Genomic DNA, 21,406 nt, shown 5'->3' with positions numbered 1-21,406 from the left:
CCTTTATTTTTGGAGGATAATTTTTGCTGGGTATAGAATTCTAAGTTAATAGTTTCTCTTTGTGTTTTAGCATTTTAAAAATATTGTTCCATTGTATTGTCCCTTCCATTATTTCTGATGCAGAGTCCATATTGATTCTTGTTTCTTTGTATTTTTTTCTCTGAAGCTTATTTTAAGGTTTTCTTATTGATAGTGAACAACTGTACTACATGTATTTTTATGGTTTGCTTTGTATTCACCCTTAATGTTTATTTAACCTCTTGGATATAAGGGTTTGTATAATACCAAAATAGGAAATATCTTCACCATTATCTCTTTAATAACTCTACCTCTTCTATTTGAAACACTGATTATTTGTATATTAGACCACTTTAAATTATTCCACATGTCACATCAGTTTTGTTCATTTCTTTGAGCTGTGTGTGTGTGTGTGTGTATGCACATGCACTTCATTTTGAATAGTTTCTATTGCTCTGAATTAAAATTTATGGATATTTCATTCTCCAATGTCTTATTTACTGTCAAGACGACCCAGTGATACTTTTTTTATTTTAGGTATTGTCATTTTCACCTCAGAATGCTCTTTAAATCTTTGAATATGAGGGATGTCTGGGTGGCTCAGTAAGTTAAGCATCTGACTTTGACTCAGGTCATGATCTCACGGTTTGTGAGTTCGAGCTCCACATTGGGTTCTGTGCTGATAGCTCAGAGTCTGAAGCCTGCTGCAGATTCTGTGTTTCCCTCTCTCTCTGTCCCCCACCCATCGTGCGCTCGCTCTCTCTCTCTCTCTCTCTCTCTCAAAAATTAAAAACAAAATTTAAAAAATCATGATTATCAATGGTACTTTAAAGCCTAAAGAGATGCTGTCATCTCGGGCAAGGGCAGCAAAAACGAAAATAATTGAATGAGATTACATTCTCATTCTAAAAAGCTTCTGCACAGATGAGGAAACCATCAACAATGCAGCCTATTGAATGAGTGAAGATATTTGCAAATTATACATTTGATGAAGGGTTAATATCCAAAGTACATAAAGAACTTACACAACTTAATATTTTTTAAAAATTTCCCCCCAAACCCTAAACAAGCTGACTAAAAACTGGGTAGAGGACTTGAGCAGACATTTTCCCAAAGAAGACCTATAGATGGCCAACAGGCACATGACAAGATGCTCAACATCACTAATGATTATGGAAATGCAAATTAAAACCACAGTTAGATATCACCTCACACTGGTCAGTATGGCTGGTATCAAAAGGAATGGTAAAAATTTCTGGTGAGAATGTGGAGAAAAGAAACCTTTCGTGCACTGCTGACAGGAACATAAATTGGTGCAGCCACCATAGAAACCATATGAAATGTCCTCATATTAAAAAAAAGAAATACCATAGGATCCAATAATTCCTCTCCTGGATATTCATCTGACAGAAATGAAACCACCAATTTGAAGAATTAGATATATCACTCTGTTCATTGCAGCATTATTTACAATTGCTAAGATACGGAAACAACTTGCATCCATCAATAGATAAATGAGTAAAGAAGATGAGGTATGTGTACACACACACATATATATTCATGATGAAATATTACTCCGCCATGAATAGGAATGAAATCCTGCCACTTGTGGTTGCATGGATGGACCTAGAAAGTATTATGCTAAGTGAAATAAGTCAAAAGTGAAAGACAGATACTGTATGATTTCACTTACGTGTGGAATTAAAAAATAACAAAAAAATATATATAGATCAGACCGATAGATACAGGAAGAAAACTGTTTGTTGTCAAAGAGGGGGAGGGTTTGGGGAGGTAGTGAAATAGGTGAAGGTGATTAAGAAATATAAACTTTCAGCTGTAAAATAGGTCATGGGAGGGGTGCCTGGGTGGCACAGTCGGTTAAGCGTCCGACTTCAGCCAGGTCAGGATCTCGAGGTCTGGGAGTTCGAGCCCCGCGTCGGGCTCTGGGCTGATGGCTCAGAGCCTGGAGCCTGTTTCCGATTCTGTGTCTCCCTCTCTCTCTGCCCCTCCCCCGTTCATGCTCTGTCTCTCTCTGTCCCAAAAATAAATAAAAAACGAAAAAAAAAATAGGTCATGGGAGTATAATGTACAGCTCAGGGAGTATAACCAGTAATATTGCAATAATTTTATGGTGACAGATGGTAACATGGGGGTCATTTTATAATATATAAAAGTATCAAATCACTATGATGTACACCTGAAATTAATATGTCAGTTGTACTTCAAAAAATACTACCTACAGTTAAATTATCAGCATTTACATTTTGACACTTGATAACTTACCTAGGATTGGAAATTTGGGACTTGATGTGTATTATAAAATTAGCATATGTACATCTTATTGATATGCTTTGATATGAGGAATTTGAAATGTTTTATCAAAATTAGGCTGATAATTTTCTTTTTGCCATTTAATATTTTACATACAATCATACAATAAACTTATTGGGTAGCTTCTTTAACTCAGTATTATGTTTGAGATTTATCCATATTTTTGTGTTCAGTGGAAGACCGTTCACTCATTACTTGATTCAATGACACAAATATACCATAATTCTTTTTCTAGGCTACTTGTAATGGGCTTCTTATAGGATTTAACTCAAAATCAGAAAAGGGAAGGAAACCAATACTTGCAGAGCTACATGCCAAGTGATTTCTTCACAGGATGGCTGCCCGTTACGTAGTATTGCTAGGGACCAGGCATTGTTGTTAAGTGCCTTTACAAATATTAAACTCAATCATCACAACTATCTTATAGTATAAGTGATTTTCTTATCACCATCCAAATTTCCACATCTGGATAGTGAAGCAAGATTATATTCTGGACTAAAGTCCCACATAGAAAGTGTATGACCTTGTATTTGAGTGCAGTTACTTTGGCCTTAAAGGACTTGCTCTTAATTTTGCCATATTGTCTGTGCACAAACAAACCATTCAATTTATACTCATTTAGTTATTACTGCTAGATGCTATCTCCATTTTGTGGTTTAGTGAGCACACGTATAAAGTTTGTCCAGTGAATGAGTCAGGTCTATCAATCTTCTGTTTGCTACTGTTATTTCAATTTTTTCATTTATTATCTTGAAATAATTGTAGGTTTACAAGGATTTTCAAAGATAGAACAGAGAGTCTCATGTACTTTTTTCCTAATCTCCTCAACGGTAATCTTTTTCTATAACTAAAGATCACTTTCAAACCAGGAAATTGATATTGGTGTGGTCCACGAACCAAGGTTGATTTTATGATGGTTTCTAAACCCTCTCTGAAAGTTCTGACAGAATGAGACAATTGGTTTTCTTTTCTATAGATAAAGGGTGGGGATGGGGGGAAACTAAAACCACCAAAAAATACTGTGATTCTAGCAATGAAATCCTCATACTTTCATACCTTAAAAAAAAAAAAAAAAAAAAAAAAAAGGCACATTCACCCCTGATTAGTTTAATGGCAAAACTGGCCAGCAAAATGTTCTCATACAGTGTAACTCTATTATATACTAAAATCTTGCTTCCATAAAAGGAGAGGAGTTAATTTGTGAATCTGTAAAGATACAGATGTAGGTCCTCCTGAATCCATGGAAGCAGTACCTATGTGAGAAATTATACAATGGGATGCCAGATTCTAAAACGTATTGCAGGAGTATTGCTTGTCTAACCTCCCTCAGAAAATTGATGGCTGGCCTCTTTCTAAAAGTTTTCCATTCAGTCTATGGTAGGAACTTTTGCTCTGCAATATTACCATTCTAAAGACCTTTTCATGGAATTCACTAAAAACTTAGATTCATTGCTCAGGAATGAGTATAAAACCATTTAGTCTATAAGGCAAGAGAGATCTGCATTTGCTCCTGTTAGGTCATAAAGCAATCTCCCCTCAGGTATTCCAATAGCTATAGCTGCATAAGAATGAGAATTTTGATACGTTCACAAAAATAAATCTTTGTAGCTTTTCCCAAGGCGGAAGACCAAGACCAGTCCCATGTTTCTTTGAAATTTGAAAGCCAAATTCTAGCCTCTATTTAATCCAGAGCCTCTGCTGTTCTGCCCGGCCCATCCATTTACTTATTTTTTACATTTATAGAGCACCTTTCCTCCAAAGCAACATCCTCGTCAGAGCTGGTTCTTGGAGGAACAATTGATCACAGGGATGTTGTGGAGCTGGCGGGGTAAGCAGTATACCCTTTGTTATTCAAAGCATGATTACTGTAGGAAATTTCTAAAATCTTGGAAAGAAGTGAAATTTTTTGAGTTCTTTATTATAATCTACTTGGAGCCCTAAACAATAATGCTTTTGTTATTAACTTGTAACAGTTCTATAACAAATTAAAGTAGGAAAAGTTTCTTATTTGCCAATTTAAACAAGATAGGAGGAGTAAAAATAAAAACATCTCTGGGTTATCAGAATCAGATTTTGGCAGATTTGCAGACATTTTGATTTGTAGATATATCTCAGTCTTTCCAAGCTGTGTCATACCTCCTTTTCCCAGCACGGAGGAAGAAATATCAGGCAAAGTTCAGAACTTTGAAAACACATTGCAATTATTTTTGAGTTTGGGAACACAGTCTCCCTGACCCATATGATGACAGGAGATATTAGCATAGAGATGCAGCCATTTCCATCTCTCCATTCTTGCCCTGAGAGCGCACTGCCACATTTTTTCACAGCAGATAAACACAGAAGTGCTTTAAATTATTGCCAGAACAGGTTGAAAGGGCAGGTGAAGGAATATCATAGGTGAAAGAGCATTAAACCAAGAGTCAGGAAACTTGACATGTGACTCTGGATAACGTATTTGTTACTACTAGCCCTTAGTTTCCAAATTTATACAATAAAATGGAAATCCTAGATTAGCTCGTCAGTCATTTCCCCATGCAGCCTTCTAGGAAACTCCATTCTCAAAAATCCTGGTAAAGGTCAAGTATATGATAGAATCAAATCATGTCACCAAATTTTCATTTATCATTTGTAAGTGAAGTACAGTGAAACTTAGCCAACATTCAAAAAATATTTGTTGCATATATTGGATAACTACTATATGTCAGATGTTATGCTAGCTGACTCCAACATAAGTGTAAGAAAGAGACACAAGGGCCCCTCAGTGAAAGACCACTTATAATCTAGGGAGATAGAAATTAAATGAAAAGTAAACAAATTCTTAGTTGTAATTGTGATAAAAGCTATGAGAGCAACAGGCTGTTACTGAGAGCTTAGGACAGAATTTGGCTATCTAAGCCAGGTACACGGTTTGCTGGCTTTTATTAAAATTTCTTTTAGATATTCTGAAAGAATATGAAGTGAAAAGCATATTTATATCACATACTTGTTTTAGGAACAATCGGAGAATACAGGGCTACAGTTTGTAAAGTACCCTTTATAGCACTGTTTACACCCTGAAACAATGTATGCAAGCAGTAAATTATGTCCTAGTAAAAGCCCCGTGAAATCATGCTTTACCTCTATGTTACAAAACATGGAGCATTTCACCTGGTTCCTTGCTTTATTTTGGTGTCTTTTTTTCCCCTAGACTATATTTTCAAAGATACTGGAATAGTGAAAAGTCTTGGATGATAGAGATAGTGTTTCCTTCTGGAAAAGGTTTACTTACTTATAACCTTGGAAGATAATGGTAATATCTCCCCCTGAAGTAAAGACAGGCATGCTTACTGTCCATTATAATAAAGATCATGCCTTCCCACTCCCTGTAGAAAGGGGAGGCACATTTATTGCTCACTTAAAAAGATCTGAGTTCTCTGGGCTCAGGGTTTCTTCCCTGTGACACAGACTCCTGGTTCACAATCCTTTGTGAATCCAAATGTGCAGTTAACATTTGGCCCTTTTCCTGTCATGCTGTTGGAATTGGGTCTTGGAGAGCAACACAAAAATTGCTGATAATCTAGCTGCTGATGTCGCTCTGAGTAACAAACTGTCCTTTGTCTCCTGTCTACCAGCAACATCCATGAAATTGTGACAAGCTAACATGGTGGTTTGCAAGTAAGGCATAATTTTAGACCCTTTGAAGTTTTTAATACTGGCTGATAAAGATGTAGGAACAAAAGTTTTCGTCATTTTGGCTCAGGATGGCAAATACTAAAGTATATACAGATCAAGTATTTGACTCTTACTGAAACAACTGTGACTTGGAAGAGGTCATGATTCTTGCTTTAAAAAGTTCCTTTTGGAGGTGCCTGTGTCAGTTGAATGTCCAAATCTTGACTTTTGCCCAGGTCATGATCCCAGAGATGTGTGATCAAACCCTGTGTCAGGGCTGAGCTCCAGGCTCTGCACAGAACCTGCTTGAGATTCTCGTGCTCTCTCTCTCCCTCTGCCCCTCCCCACATTGTGCATGCGTGCTAGCTCTCCCTCTAAAGAAATGTTTTTTTTTTTGTTTTTTGCAGAAGGGATTACCTATTTCAGTAATGAATTTACTAACTCATGCTCAGTAGATACATATTCTGATTATACCATGCAAAGAATTTTACATACATAACTTCTTTCACTCTTGAGAGAAACCAATGAAGTAAGACACATCAAATCTCAGGCTTTAGACAGCCATAGCTACTGTCTCTTCTCATCTTGCTCTGGGCTTCTTGGTCCTTCCACAACTTTTTTCCACATGGTTACTCTAGTTCTTACCTTGTCCATGTGGAACAGCTTAGGGTCTCAGAGCAATGCAAGATTCCAGATAAAACTCCATGGCACTGTTTTCTTCTTCAATGACTGGCATTCTGTGGAAGGGCCCTCCTTGTCAGCATGCACAGACATGAGAAAGTCAACTCTCTGTGAGGATACACTTCATTTAACTTTACCTCTGACCTTAATGGACTCAGGCTGAAACAAATCCATACCATCCCAGACAAACCAGAGTCCTTTTCCCAAAACTCATTATTTGTGGTTACAGTAGAGTAAAAGTATTTTTCTGAAGCCAAGTGTATTTTGGGGTCGGTTTCCTTGATTTTGAGTATAAATGTTAGTGCTAATATGTACTTTTGTATGCCTATCAATTGCCACAAACTGTGTTATGTGCAATACATAATCTCAGTTTTCATAATAACACAAAAGAAACTTGTTCCATCAGGATTAAGCAAATTGCAGTATAGTTAAGCAGTAGCATTTAGTCATTAAAAGCTTTGGTTCTGGAATCAGGCTGGATACAGATTTAAATTCTTGTTCTACCTTCTACTAGCTTTGATGACTCAATTGCTAAGCCTGTTTCCTACATGTGTAAGGAGAATAAGAATACCTATTTTATAAAAATATGGTGAGGATTTAGTAAGTATGCTTCCAGATGTGTTGAATAATGTTTTCTGAATAGTAATTGCCCAACAAATGGTTGCTGTTATTAATCCCAAGTTAAGGTAAAAAGTGAGTCCATGACTACCGAGACTACCAGATAAAATACAGGACATGCAGTTAAACTGAACTTCAGGTAAAAAAAAAAATAAATAAATAAAATAATTTCTTTAGTATGAGTAAATTGCAAATATTGAATGGGACATCCTAATGCTAACTCTGATAAAATTTATTGGTTTTCTTTGCCTCTGGTCCTGCTTTGGAAAGGCTCTCTGGGTTTTTCTAGCCTTGTTTCCCAGCTACAATTTTTACAGCCCTTTCTGCTTCTTTAGCTTGTGTATCTCCCAGACAACTCAAACTCACAGAGCCCTCCTTGTCACCCAGCAGGAGTGGGCTTTCTGGTTACAGGGGTGGGGGGGGGCGGCGGCGGTGGGGAGGTATACTCAGTCCTCAGCTGCTTGCACATCTTGTGGAAAACACAAGATGGAAGCTTTTGAGCATCTTTTTCCTCTGGCTGATGCTTATGAGCACACAGTGCTTGTGGGCTTTGTCCTTGCAAATTTCTCATGCATTCTTCATAATTGCAAATCTTGACAGGGCAACAATTCCAGCCTCCAGAGAGCTGGTGTCCTCAGGGTCCACAACAATCTTATTCGTCAACTGCTCTTACTTGATTTTTAGCTGCTGCTTCTAGTTGGCCATTTCCAAAGACAAGAATCTTCTTACAGCATTATCAAACTTCTCAATTTCAGGAATGTTCTGGTAGTCTTTGAGCAGCATGGAAGGGGGAAGGTTATCTTCTTGGCCTGGTTGGGCTGGTTTCTGGGTGGCATATCTGTGAAGAGCTAGGGGGATGATGCCCCAAGGAGGAGAAGAAGGAAGGCTCCACTGGTGGGAGGGAGGCCTGGCACATGCTCTGCCTGGCAGCCCAAGGACTGGGACCTGAGCAACCCCAGGACTGGGTCTGAAGCAACCCCAGTACCTTACATGCCATCTTCTGTATGCTGACTTTTGACCCCACAGGGTCAGCACCAAGGCTGCCATCCCTTTTGCAGCATGGACTGGGTTCAAATTCCTCCTCCTTCTTCTTCTTTTTTTTTTTTTTTTTTTTTTTTTTTTGATATTACAATGTAGCTAGATATGTTATAGTTTTATTTCCTAAATATGATCACCCTAGCTCAAGGTTAATTTGTCCCAAAGACCATACTCTGCCCATTGGCCCATTAAAGGAAAATTGGTTATTTCTATGCTGTCAACACATTTTTTATCACACGTTTCTATTTCCTTTGTTTCTCATTACTTTTTAACTGCTATTGGAAAGTAACTGAGAGAAGGAAGATGTGAAGAAATTAAAATCGCACAATATTGTTAGTATCCCTGGCAGAATTTAAGGAAATGGAAGAAGCTGAATTAAATGATACAAAAAAAAATGTGAGGGGCTAACTTTACTTGGGAAGCTTGTCTTGAGTTCTCCACATGGGGTTAGTTACCCCATCTGTGTGCCATACAGTACTCAGAAATGTTGCTATGTCACTTTATCACCAAGGTTCTCAAAGATGGGCTATCACCCATGGGCTATCACCCTTGGAGGGCTTGGTAAACCAGAGATTGCTGGACCCCATTCTCAGGGATTCTGATTCAGTAGATCTGGGTCGGGCCTTGAAGAATCTGCATCTAACATGGTTCTGTGTGCTGTTGATCCCATTAGTCCAGGGGCCACACTCTGTGGACTTGGCTTCTACTCTGTCAGTTTACTCCTTTGACTACAATGGTGAGATCTTTAATGAAGCTAGCATTGACTTCCCAAAATTCAATTTTCTGAAAGTCAATTCACCAAAGATCAGCTCACTAACTCATTGCGGATTTGTTCTCAGTATGTTTAGTTTGTCTTTGCCCTGTCTCTGTTCTGCCCATGTTTCTGCCCTAGTGTAGGCCCTGAACAAAATATGGCTGTGGTGAACTCCTCTAGATTCTATGTTTGTCAGACAATCTCTGTGGCTGGCCCAGAGGTGGGCACACAGGGTGGATAGGGCATATATCTACCACTAGATGTTAAATAATATGCACGCGCGCACACACACACACACACACACACACACTTATTAAAAGGAAAACACATCCCATTATCTAAAGGACAGGTGCATGGGGCGCCTGGGTGGCGCAGTCGGTTAAGCGTCCGACTTCAGCCAGGTCACGATCTCGCGGTCCGTGAGTTCGAGCCCCGCGTCAGGCTCTGGGCGGATGGCTTGGAGCCTGGAGCCTGTTTCCGATTCTGTGTCTCCCTCTCTCTCTGCCCCTCCCCCGTTCATGCTCTGTCTCTCTCTGTCCCAAAAATAAAATTAAAAACGTTGAAAAAAAAAATTTTAAAGGACAGGTGCAAAAAGTAAGCACAAAATTAAAATAAATTTTTTTTTCATTTGGTGAAATAAGCTTTCGTTGATTTAGTCCCTTAGTGAATTGATAGGAGACTGTTGTTGTTGTTCCCATGTTGCCGTTAAACTGACTTTGATCTTTTCTTGGGGAAGAAATTGTCTTGTTTATAGAACCACAATACATTAAACAATATGTAACATTTATAAGTACTTAATTTTTTTCTAATTATTGAATAAATGTGTTTATACAACTCAATTAGCCATGATATTCTTGAATCTTATGACTAATGAAGGAATATCGTTCAAATATCAGATTGGAAGAAAATTAGCAGTTTTTTTTTTTCTGTAAGGTGAGCCAAAAAGTTACCATTATTTGATTCAGTGTAATATTTCCAAATGGAAAGTGTGTTTCTCGGGAGTAGCTTTTGTTCTTTGAGACTATGATTCAGTAAATTCTAATTTTCTTCTGGCTACAATTCTTGTACTGATTTAAAGTGCAAGGATGTTAGAGAAGTTAGAAATGGCATTGGGGGGGAAAAAGTCAAAATCAGGTTGTCTACATTATTACCCTGCCTCTTGAAGCTACAGTAATGTGGGTTTTTTCTGCTGAGCTGGAAGACTTCTGGTTATAGTGTAAGATATGTCAAGGAGATGATGATGATCACAATTCATTTGAGGAGCTTAAATAACACACAGTTGAACATGTGGAAGACAGAACTGCTGTGTCTCGATGTGCCACAAACTAGGAATTTCCTTTATCTCTTTCCTACATAGTTTGGGAAGAAAGTATTATATGTTCTGGAAATCTTTCAAAAACTAATAACCTTCTCAAAGTCATCTTACATCATAGAATCTCATAATTGGAAGGGACTTGAAATATTACAGGGCTAAAATACACTGAAAATAGAACTTCTTTTTGGTATTATCCCTGCCTATTTTTCTCTCAGGTGACAGGGAGCTCACTACTGTCCAAAGCATCTACACAAGAGGTTTAGTTGCAATAAAATTCTTTTTGTCTTGGGCTAAAATCTGATTTTACTTTCCAATATTGATAGTTCATTTATTCACTTACTAATTTATCTCAATATGTACAGTCATAACCATTCTCTGAGCAGGGAATAGGCACTGGCCTACAAAGTTGGAAAGCTATGGTTTTGGTCTCTTTTAGTTTAGTAGGAAAAGAAACATGGAAGTAAATACTCTATAAAGAAAGATTGATTTAATGAGGGTACATACAAAGTGCAGTGAGTACTTAATAGAAAGCGTCCCTAAATCAGCCTTGGGGGGATGGAGAAGGCATTAGGAGTAGGTAATACTTTACTACTGGAATAATAAGTTGCATTGTAGGCAGGGAAATACCATGTACAAAGGCCAAGATAGGAAAATCTGTTCTGGAGCATAGACAGTGTACATATGCATTGGAGGTGGTAGGAGGAGGAAGTTGGAAGCTGCAGAAATGGAAGTTCACAAAGCGGGACATGCAAGTAGGAACCGAGTATTCAAAGGAGTTTATTTTTTACCCTGTGGGAGGCACTGAAAGATATTAAGAAGTAACACAATTATATTTTCTTATTAAAAAACCCCACAAGCTTTGGGAACACCCTATAAAATACGTTAGTGTGAGATGGGACCAAATAGAGACATGAGAAGCTCATTGCAATTGTCCAGACCAGACTAGAAAAAAAGTAGAAGGGAGAGGGGTGAATATATTTGAAATGTATTCATTGACTAGTTCCAGAATAATTGGGAAGATTTGATGACTGTTTTTGAAGGAAAAGGGAGATGAACCATATTTCACATGAATTCAAGTTTTGTGAATTAGATCCTTACTCCTCAGCGACCAGCAGCATGGGTATTCTCAGGGAATTTGTTAAAAATGCAGACTTTTGGGCCTCACTCTAGACCTACTGAGTCAGAATCTGCATTTTAACTGGATCCCCAGGTGGTGCTTTTGTATACTGAAGCTTGAGAAGCACTCTCTGAAATAAAAGATTGGACAAGAATGCCATACCTTGAAGCACAAAGCCCCCAGAGGAAAACACAGTAGGTTCTTTTCAGGGCTTAATTGTTCAGAGTCAGAGAGAGGGGATAATTTCAGTTTAGGCATATTGAAGAGTTTGATCTGCCTGTGGAAATCTGACTGAACAAGCCATTATATACAGGACCTCAGAGCTCATGGTGAATAGCATTTCAACAACCAACGGATCATAGGAAACAGTGAAAATTAAGATATTGGAGGAGATTGCCCCAAAATGTAGGCAGCCTGCAATCCATTACTTTATGACACTGATTTTAGGTTCCTAATCATTGAAAAGAGAACATTTTCAGGTCTGTTTCTTTGATTTGAACCATTTGGTAGCTAGTCTGCAAAGATAGTCTCAATCCTTCCCTTCTTATATGTCCATGCTACTCTTCACATTAAGGGGCAGGGGCTTATTTACCTTCTCCTTGAAACTGTACTGTCCTTAAGACTGGCTTTGCCAAAGAGGAGGCATCAGAAGTGACCTCCAAGCACTTCCAAGCCCAGGCCTTAAGAGGATGAGCACCATGGGGCACCTGGCTGACTCAGTCATAAGAACTGTGTGACTCTTGATCTGGGGTTGTGACTTCAAGCCCCATGTTGGCTATAGAGATCACTTAAATAAATGAAACTTAGAAGATGCTCCTCCTCCTTTTTTAAAATTTCCTCAAAAGTCTAAGCAGTGTGGATAGGACATGTGGAAGAAAACTGAGACACTACTATCATCATAAACTGCTGAACTCCCAGCGGACAGCACCAAACGCAGCCATGTGAATAGCCCACCTTGGATGTGCCAGCCTAGTCAAGGGCCAGACGGCTGCAGCCCCAGCAGACCTCACATGCAATAGAACTGCCAGGCTGAAATGAGTTCAGTCAACCCACAGGGCCATCATATTTAGCAAAACAGATTTTGTTTTAGGCAGTTAAGTACTGGGGTTGATTTGTTACACAGTAATGAATAATAGAAACCATTTAGCTCCTCACATTTTTAAAATAATGTTACCTCTGGGCAGTTAGTTGGACACAGGGCAGGCAGGCTTCCATTTGAAAATGAACAGAAAACATGTTTACATACATGTTAATACATGATAGATGAAAAGAAAAAAAAGGCAATGTTTACTACTTACAATTAAAACCCAGGCACAAATTTAGAGGAGTCTCTTGATGCTATTAGTTGATTTCACTCCCCAGTTGTCTTTCCTTCTCTCACCTCTCCATTCCTGTTACTTTAGTCCAGTCAGTCATGTGTTACACGGAATACAGTGAAGATCTTTGCACCTTCAGTTTTGCCGACTTAATCATCTTAATGTCACCAGAGGGCTCTTCCTAAAGATTGCTTTGAACATAGAATTCAATGTTGCATCATCAACAATAGAATTAATAACATCATTCATTCATTCTTCAGTTATGCTCCTTATTCAGTTATGCTCCTAAGCACGAAGGTTATTCATGATCTTAGTTGAATCTAATTTTCCAGTCATCCCCTCTCCTTTCATGAACCTCCTCCTCCTTTACAGTGAGTTTTTGGTTCTGTCTACACTGAGCCATCTTCTGTTCTCCACATTTTTGGCATGAACTTCCATTCCTGTATGCATTTTCCTGGGTCTTACTGCTTTACTCTGGTAATTACAAACCTCTCTCAAGGTTCAGGTGAAACACCACTTCCTTGGTTCAGGGGTTTTCTATACCACTACTCAGAGCTGATGGCCTACTTCCTTTGAATCTAGTGTCTTTTTCAGCCATTTTCACTAATTTGAAAGCACTATATTTTGTGTACACGGTGTTAAATACTTTGCACACAGTGTGTGTCTTAGTCCACAAGACAAATAACAAAGAACCTAGAGGTAGTATTACTATTTCCATTTCATAGATAAGAAAACTAAGACACATGGGGATTATGTAACTTGCCCAAAGTCATGGAGTTGTTAAACAGAGCTAGACTTCCAGTCAGTCCATGCTTTTTGGACTCAACAGCTGAAACGTTAAGCACCAAATTATGTGGTCTTTTTCTATAGAACACACTTTAGTCTCATTTGTACCCTTACTGGTCATTAAAGGTCTGTCACCCACTAGACATAAAGCTCCTTGAAAGAACGAGAGTTCCCATAATCTCTGCACTTAGCAGGGTGTTCACTATTTCTTTGCTAAGTGACTTGCTAAATTGATATACTTTAATCTAGATTAGTGAGGTGTGCCATTCAAAATAATTTTCTATATGCCTTACACCGTTTGAGTTGCCAAGGGGGAGAGAGAAGGAAAATTATACCCCAGTGTTCCCTGACTTAAAACTTGTAATAAAAGTGAGAAGAGAGACAGATGTTACTACCACTCCACCAGTATAGATGGAGTTAAAATGTGCTTTAGCAGAGCTCCTTTTCCAGTTAATCGCTCTCTGTGTAAGCACTTCCTATATATTTTCTATTCCTTCCATGTTAATGGGGACCAATGTTCCCAAAGTTTATATGCATTGCAATAGAAGGTGTTACCCAAGAAAGGAGGGGACAAAAGCACTTACTGCATGGTGAGGTCTAATAATAGACAACTTACTCACCTGGCATTTACTACATTAACATTCAGGATGAGCTCATTGTTTTGGCAACCAGCATGCTGCTTACTCCTAGGGGAAAAGAAAACGCATCTTTTTCCATTTGGCACTGTCCTGTTCCCAGCCTCCATCCTCATGAAAGCTCTTTCTCTACCCCAGTGTTAAGTACTAGCAATGACAGCCTTGCTAATGTGGGAACTACTTGGTAAATTACCAATGGAAAGCGTATGTTTTGGGTAGGATAGAGAAACATTGAAAACTGGAATACCTCAAAGTTTCTCCATCGTCTTTCCTGAATGCCCGGGGTTCTATCTACCACAATAAAAAAGATGATGTAAGCTCCAGATCTTCTCCTTAAGAAAAAGATCCTCCAACAATATTTTACATGGTTTCAGTGGAATGTTTCATGAATGACCAGGGATCCAAGGACTTGTTATTTGTAATCAGTCTTGGAGGATTAAAAAAAGATTTCCTTTTCCCCTTCCCAGTCTATGCCCTAACCCCTTGTCCTAAGTCCTTTCTGGCTATGTCTCATCCTTCTCTTCATGTTCTAGCAATTTCTGCGCTTTTTGATTGTTAATACAGCTTTGTGGTTTCTCATGAATCAATGCATTTGCATATTCTGAGCTTTCTGGGGTTTGCCTGTAATGCATACTTATCACCAACCTTCCAGACCTGGCTCAAGCACTTAGTACTTTGAAATTCTTTCCCACATTCTGGGCCATTTTAGGCTTTTCTTTCTGTATATGCCCATTACATCTATAGAAAGGATCATCAAACTGCACTGTAACTGCTAGTATATGTCCTTGCTCACCAGTACTCCTTTATGGCTGGAACCCTGTTTATACATTTTTTTAAGTTTATTTACTTTGAAAGAGTGAGCAAGCAAGCAAGCTGGGCAGGGGTAGAGATGGAGAGAGGGAGAAAATCTCAAGCAAGCTCCACACTGCCAGCCCAGAGCCCAATGCAGGGCTGGATCCCATGAACTGTGAGATCATGCCCTGAGACGAAATCTAGTCACATGCTTAACCAACTGAGCTACTCAGGCGCCCCTCTATTTATACATTTTTGTATTCCTATGATGTAGTATGTAAAGGAACTGAACAAGTTTTCTGTTTAACAATGGCTATAATGTAGCTCTCTATTTCAATAATTTTTTTGGAGAGAACTTTGAATTGATTGAATTTAAGTCCTCTCTGGCACCTTCTGGCTAATCAGACAAGGAGAGGAAGATCTGTGGTGGGAGGCAGCCATTTCCTCCAGGACCACACAACTTGGGGGGATTCTGCAAAAAGGAGACAAGAATCCAAACCGGTGTAGTTGTCAGCAGCTGAGAGAAGGAAGTATGGGGAATTATTGTTTAATGGATACAGAGTTTTAGCTTTGTGAGGTGAAAAGAATTTTGGAGATGGCAGTGGTGATGGTTACAGAACAGTGTGAAATGACACTGAACTGTACACTTAAAAATGTTTAAGAGACTAAATTTTAGGTTATATGCATTTTATTTAAAAATTTAAGATAACTAAAAAAATGCAACTAGGAAAGATGATATTAACAACCAAAAAATGGTAAGTGTTCATAAAAGGGCCCAAGAGAAGAACTTACACATACATCACTTTCAGCTCTGGAGGCTCCAAGAGTACTTTGCTGCTGTGGGGTCTTAGAAGAATCACTTTACTTCTCCAAGGCACAGAGTAAACCAGATTGCTCTTGGCAAACCTTTGTTGACTTTCTGCTACCTGAACCTGTGCAGCTTTTTTGGTGTCTCTTTGTTTTCCAGGTCTACTCTTGTAAACTTCTGTCAATGGGATGGGTCCCTAATAATTTTTCCATAAATTATTTTTCTGCTTAAGATAGTCTGTTTCCTTTGCATTTAACCAGAAACCCTGAGTAATAAAGATTTTTATTTACACAAGTCTTCAAGAAGAGATCCTAAGAGGGGAAAAGCATCCAAAATAAGAGGTGAGAACCTTATGAAGTTATAGAGATTTTCTCTAAATACACACTTTAAATTATTCCTTGGAAGATCTAAGTTTTTTTTAAATAATGTTTGTGTAAATTATCCTTCAATATTCAACACCTTTAAAAATCGTCACACTTTCTCATGCCTTCCTTGATATCTCCCACTACCTTCTTCTTAGTTGTGTAACTTATCTTCATTGCTCTATTGACTGAACTGTGTCATTGACTCAATTGAGACGTCCATGAGAAAAGAGATATATTAAACATATGTCTACCCTTGGTACCTAAGGAGTTCCTGGAATCTAGAGCAGTAATGAAAGAATTAATGAACGAGGTGGAATGTGAGTGGATGAGTAAAGGAATTGCTGAGTATAGTCAATTTGGACTGAAGATTCTGTTCACCTTCTGATTGATTTCCCTTTCCCCCTCAAGCTTTCTGGACTGCATACATTCTTTTTGAAGTCCCATTACCACAGTCAACATTTGCACCATGGCTAATAAATTAGCATCACTTTGAAAACAAAAATGATTCCATTTTGCACTTGGAATGTGGTCTGAGAATTAGAAAGGGCAGGGGTGTTACTTGCCCTGAGGCCTGGAAAGTCTCTTGGTGTTTTATTAGGTAACAATTTCTGTTTTTACTGGATTTTCTGGTCACTAGCCCCTGGGAACCTGAATGAATGCCAAAAGTAAAAAAAAGAAAACCGCATGCTCCCTGCTACTTAGAGACCATATAACCTCCTAAGAAGTATCTATGATTGCAATTAGAGGCATCTATGATTGTAATTGGGAGCCTGGCTTGTTAAAGGGAAAAAACAAGCAAAAGTAGGTCAATGTTATGACTTGGCTAGATGCAACTGGTACCACATTCTCTTCCTGCTGGTCCTGCTTGTGGGAAAGTCCTAGAAATGAGTGAAATAGAAATGTCTATTTCTCAGAATGACTTTCTAAAACATGAATATCATAGAAGCAATCAGAAAATAGGTTTTCTTTTTTAAAACCTTATATTTAGGGGCACCTGGGTGGCGCAGTCGGTTAAGCATCCGACTTCAACCAGGTCACGATCTCACGGTCCGTGAGTTCGAGCCCCGCATCAGGCTCTGGGCTGATGGCTCAGAGCCTGGAGCCTGTTTCCGATTCTGTGTCTCCCTCTCTCTCTGCCCCTTGCCCGTTCATGCTCTGTCTCTCTCTGTCCCAAAAATAAATAAACGTTGAAAAAAAAATCTTATATTTAAAACATATATTACAAAAAATATTTCACAGAGACAATAAAAAAATGGATTCTCTTTTCAGTGATGTGTCAGGAAAGTAGCACTAATTTTTCAGAACCTTGGGGGTGATCTGATGGTACAGTATTGGTCTTGTTCCTTTTTAATACCCACATTGGGCTTTTTCATAAATCACCCCTTGGTTGTTATGTTGGAAACCAGAGCATCTCTGTGTCCTGCACCATAGTGTAGTAGTTGAAGGATTAACTCAGGAGTTGGAAGATCTAGGATAGCCTCTATCTCCACCTTTCACAGATCAGTGACTCTAAGCCAGTTAACATCTCAGAGCTTTAGTTTCAAATCAAGGATGTTGATGGCTGTCCTACTTTACTTAACTACCTTCCTCCTACACTTTTAAAAGCCACAGAGAATGCCAAGTCTGTCAAAATATTTGGCCAAAAGACATTGTCAAAACGGAACAGATGACAAAAATATAGTGGCGGGGGGGGGGAGGCCATTTTCCACTTGGCTCCCCAGTTGACCTCTTAAGAACCTCCAGTAAACCATGGCACCTTCACAGTGGGGCTACAGAAAGTGCGGAGCAGAGAAACAAACCCAGGGTTTGGTGACTGGCAGATCTGGTTCACATCCTTCAAGGAATCTATGCTTTCTGGACCTTGATTTCCCATTTGTAAAAACAGATGATAATGCCTACCGTAAAAGGATTCCTAAGGGGTGGGGGTAGATGAAATAATGGAATAAAACCGTGCCTGAAACATGGGAGGTCCTTGGTTTTAACTTCTCTCTATCTCAGGATTTTAAGAGGGGTGGGACAAAAGGAGTTCATAGAGGAAATTCTGCTCTGGGTTACCTATGGTCATTATAGAAATTTGCCCACTTGATTTTAACTGTTAATGGCAATTAAAGGAGACTAAGAGGGGTTTCTCTGAGAAATTAACAAATGCGGCAAAAACAAAAAATTATTCCCTAGGAGAAAAATTGTACCATCGACAGTGAATAAGAGCACAGGTACAGAGTCATCCAAAAGAGCTATAACAGTTCTCTGGCTAAAGATTCCGACTTTAATCTGATTAAATGTATTTACATAGTTAAGAGAGATGCCCCTGAATTTAAGGTATAGTGGTCAAGTAACAAAAACCTACAGAAAAGTTATGTAGGTGGCAGGGACACAGTCCTTTTTAGTTTTATTCTCCAATGACAAATTATTAGTGAAGAAGCTGCAAGTATTATGGCCCCATTGGCAAGGTGACCCTCAAGTTGAGGAGGAGAGCTGTGTTAGTTTTATAGCAGGCAACTCAGTATAAGAATTACATAGCTGTACACATATTACATAATAGGAATTATTACTGAGTTGTAACACAGACCGAGGTTTAAATCTTGGCCCTGGCATTTACTAGCAGAGTAAATGTGGCCAGGCTATTTAACTTCTTAACCCTCAGTTTCCTAATGTGCGAAATGGGGATGATAATATACTCAACCCATAAGGTCGTTGTGAGGAGTAAATGCCAGGATATATGTAAATTACCTCTCAGTGATTGATGTCTTGAAAATACTCAATATTAGCCTTTTTAATCGTTATTTGAACTTATTTACATTAAACACTATTACTATTCTGTTAATTCTTCTGAGTTTGATTGTCCACTTTTTTTTTAATGTTTTTTTTTGTTTTGTTTTGTTTTTTTGAGAGAGAGAATGAGTGGAAGAGGGGCAGAGAGAGGGAGATACAGAATCCGAAGCATGCTCCAGGCTCTGAGCTGTCAGCACAGAGCCTGACACATGGCCCAAGCCCACGAGCCCTGAAATCATGATCTGAGCCAAAGTCTGACGCTTAACTGACTGAGTCACCCAGGTGCCCCTGATTGTTAACTTTTGAAGAAGCTTCTCGACTTTCCTAGGTTGGTTTGGCTATAAAGAAGAAATGCAATGATTATTATGGCTTATATGATTATATTTCTCATTATAAATTTACCTATCATTTTCTCTGACAATTTTCTCTGTAATTTAAATCTAGGCTAATGCCTGCAGGTAATACTTGAAGGAATATAGGGTTAGAGCCTGACCTGTATTGAATTAACAATGGAAAACCCCTCCTAATGGGCCTCCTGGAAGTCTGCAAACAGGCAATTCCTGGCTGCACCCCATGGGACCTTAAGTGCTATCAGTGAGCAATTCAGAAGGGGAAATTTGGTGGAGTTGTCACGGTCTTATTTGGCTTATTCAGTATCTTCAATCCATGAGTTCATTAGACTAAATTTAAAAAAAAAAAGTTGTTTCTTGAAATTTAGCATGCTTAGAAGGCTTCTTAAAGCTCAGATTACTGATCCCGCTCTCTGCCCCTAAGAGTACCTGATTGAACACATCTGCATCATGGTCTGGGGGTTGGGGTCCAATAATTTGCATTTCCAACAAATTCTCAGGTGATGCTGATGTTGCTAGTCCGCAGGTCTTATTTAAGAGTCACTGCTCTAAAGTGAGTAAGTGAATATCTATTTCAGGGTAACCATTTTTAAAAAATGTTAAAACATTTGTTGAATGTCTGTCATGTTCAGGCACCATGCTGGATTTTGGATATACAAGAATAAGCCCCTACTAGGAGACAGATAAATAAACCAGAATGCCAGTAATTGGAAAAGTTAAATTGGCAATCCAATTAAATCACTTCATTTGGTTGGCCTTTCCTCTCAAGAAGAATCTATATGGAAATTCAGTCCGTCTGAGTAGCTTGTTTGGAAACAGTTAAGAAGAAAGATGTTGAATAATATTAATGAGCAGGGCTGTAGTAGGAGAGGAATGTTTAGGTCTCTGACTACTTCTCTGACATTTAAACCTGTTTCTTTTCTTGCTTATTCCCCCCAAAGGAGTTTTTAGTCTTCTTAGATTGGGTCCCTTTACTAGGTATTGTGTGTGACTTTGTTTCTGTTTCTACATTTTTCTTCTATGCGTTTGGATGGATAAGGTAAACCTTATGTGTCTTTTTAGGACACATCCTGCCACCTTGATTTTTGGCTAAAAGAATAGAAAGACTTTTGTGGCCTTTGGGGCTATAGCAAGTCCTCCAACCCAGAATCACCATCTCAGTTTTCCAGTATAAATTTCTTTAAAAAAATATACGGTGTGTGTGTGTTGAGCAGTTTTAGGTTCACAGCAAAATTGGGCAGAAAGTACAGAAAGTTGCCTCATACCCTCAGTCCCTACACAGACAAAGCTTCTGCCACTATCAGTATCCTGCACCAGAGTGGTATATTTGTTAGAACTGATAAATGTATACTGACACATCATTAAGCCCAGTCCATAGTTTACCTTAGGGCTCACTCTTGGCCTTGTACATTCTATGAGTTTGGAAAAATGTGCAATGATGTGTATTCACCATTATAGTATCCTGCAGAGTAGTTCGACTGCCCTAAAAATTTTATGTTTTACCCATCCCCTCTCTTCCCCCTGCTCCTGGCAACCTCTGGCCTTTTTACTGTTTCCATAGTTTGGCCTTTTCCACAATGTCACATAGTTTGAATCCTCACCATTAAGTTTTATATGTTCAGATGCCTCAACATTGTAGGTGATTTTCAGGAAATATTGCAGGGATTTGTGTGTATTCTGGAGAAACAACATCTCCCAGCAAATACCTCCAGAAAGAGGAAAGATGGTGGTCCAAGGCCTTGCTGGAGAAAATACACCATCAGGTTATTACACTCCGGTGAAAACAAATCTAGACTGCAGAATACCAGCCTTCCATTAGTGCATCCTTTGTTCCTGTGATCAGAGAAGGGATATCAAAATGATGGCAGGTACTTTGACAATGCATAAGGATCTCAGAGGAGGTCACCTGTGTTCCACTTCATGCCAGGAGCTTCCACTACAGTAGATACTGTTTTTATTAGAGTGCAGCCTGAGAATTGGAGACTTGGACGACGTCGCTTAAACTTTAAGTTCGGGAATGGGGTTTAATAATTTCGGTGTCATGGACTCATGACTAATG

The 21,406-nt window shown here is 38.8% G+C and overlaps 1 pseudogene; it reads right to left on the bottom strand.

The window, feature by feature from the left end:
• Positions 1-7,515: 7,515 nt before the first annotated feature.
• LOC121017707 (28S ribosomal protein S15, mitochondrial-like) lies at positions 7,516-8,346 on the bottom strand (annotated as a pseudogene).
• Positions 8,347-21,406: the final 13,060 nt, after the last annotated feature.

Source organism: Herpailurus yagouaroundi, unplaced genomic scaffold (genome assembly GCF_014898765.1).
Source record: "Herpailurus yagouaroundi ecotype Mexico unplaced genomic scaffold, PumYag 77, whole genome shotgun sequence".
In the NCBI taxonomy this organism is placed as follows: domain Eukaryota; kingdom Metazoa; phylum Chordata; class Mammalia; order Carnivora; family Felidae; genus Herpailurus; species Herpailurus yagouaroundi.
The sequence above is the reverse complement of the archived record's forward strand: the minus strand, read 5'-3'. Positions and strand labels throughout refer to the sequence as shown.